This window comes from Solanum tuberosum, unplaced genomic scaffold, assembly GCF_000226075.1.
Source record: "Solanum tuberosum cultivar DM 1-3 516 R44 unplaced genomic scaffold, SolTub_3.0 scf00176, whole genome shotgun sequence".
Taxonomy (NCBI): domain Eukaryota; kingdom Viridiplantae; phylum Streptophyta; class Magnoliopsida; order Solanales; family Solanaceae; genus Solanum; species Solanum tuberosum.
In genome coordinates, this window is record NW_006239100.1 from 231514 (window position 1) to 233148 (window position 1635).

Genomic DNA, 1635 nt, shown 5'->3' on the forward strand with positions numbered 1-1635 from the left:
TGAGTTGGTGCTAGAAGGTGTTTTAACTTTCAAGTTTTGGCCTAAGTTTGACCCTGATCAACAGTATTTGTAAACATGCCCGAACAATAATTCTGTCAGCGTGGTTAGCTCGGTAATGTCGAGTTTGGTCTAGAATTACCCTTTGTGTGAATCCAGGGCTAGTTTCAAGGCACCTTGTTGATTTTGACTTAAAATGGAGGTTAGGTGTGGGACCCACTTTTTTCTAAGATGATCTCGTATGGGTGTTTGACTGCTCCATTGAGTGTGTTATATCAAATTTATTAGGGTAGAATATCTTGTTTACATGCACGGGGTTCAGAGCGTATTTTGAACAAACTATTGGAGATAGTTGTTGCTAAAAAGCAGTTGATGTGCATGAGCTGGTATAGGCCATTGTTAGCCTTCAAGTTCATGGGTCATGGGTCACGTTCACAGATCCTAGGTAGACGAGTGAAAGCGTTCGTGAAAACCAGTCGCAATTGTAGGGTTCATATTTTCGGGTCACACAGTTTCTTGTTGGCCACAATCGTGGGGTCTTTGCTACATTTGCGAGGTCCACATTCACAGGGACCTAACATGTTTGTGCATAGTATTCTTGGTCTATCTTTAATAATAAATACAGGCTCGATCAATATTCATTTCATACTTTCCTTTGGATATTTCTACTCAAATATAACTATGAATGAGGTGATTCAAAGTCCTGTGGGTTTGTGGAGTTTGTGGCTACATGGGAGAGTGATCAGAAGTTGTTAAGGTTTCTTCGTTTGAGGTAAAATCACATATTAGTGGGATACAACTATTTCTTTATTATGTTTTAATGGCAAAGTACTTACATGTTGATTGTTTCCTTTGATATGAGCCCCGAATTATGTTCCATTTTAGAACACAAGCTCGGGGTACTAATTTGACCTTTAGACGGGGTCGTTTCCATAAATTCCTATGTGGGTTCCATGATTCTCATTTTTACTGCAGAACTGGCCCGTCTCCATTTTATGTGTTTTTGTGTTTAAATAACTCTATTAACAATGTGATTCTATTTTTGATAGCGTGACAAAATTGTTAGTCCATTCAGAAAGGAAAAACTCCAGAGAGGTGATTTGGAGTGCGCACGGTCAGCCTTAAGGTAGGATATGACTTTCCTTCCCCTAGATTGAGCTTGAATGTATGAATTCGTGTTGATTAGCGTGAATTGGGGCAGGTACCTAAATGTTCTTATTGCATTTCTTAGAAACCATGTTTTAGGCTTGATTTGATATTATTTTCAGTGTAGTACAATGCTAGTTGAGGTTTTGTAATTGTCTTCATCTTGTGATTGATTTGTGTGCTGTTGTGATATAATTGAGCAACTTTTACCTTATCTAGGCTTAGACCTTAGACTTATGACATTTATATTAGGCTTTGATCCTTGTAGACATGTGTAGCAAACTTGAGTCTGACAGAATGAGCCTAAGTTTAGGCGTTTCCCCAATTTTGGCGACTTTCTGCCCTCACCCCCTCTTTTTATGGCTCCATTGTGATATTCAAGTTTTTGTGCTTCACTAACTGATTTGGGATTGGATTCGGCTCGGTCTTGGAGCACTGTAATGTTTACTTAGGAGTGGACATCGTTCCATGATAGTATTGTGGATTGATAAT

The 1635-nt window shown here is 38.9% G+C and overlaps 1 long non-coding RNA gene across 1 annotated transcript; it reads left to right on the forward strand.

The window, feature by feature from the left end:
- The first annotated feature begins 674 nt into the window (after positions 1 to 674).
- On the forward strand, positions 675 to 1124 carry LOC107061870 (uncharacterized). Its single transcript, XR_001474292.1, has 2 exons — positions 675 to 769; positions 1047 to 1124. It is a non-coding gene; the product is annotated as an uncharacterized lncRNA (long non-coding RNA).
- The last annotated feature ends 511 nt before the right edge of the window (positions 1125 to 1635 follow it).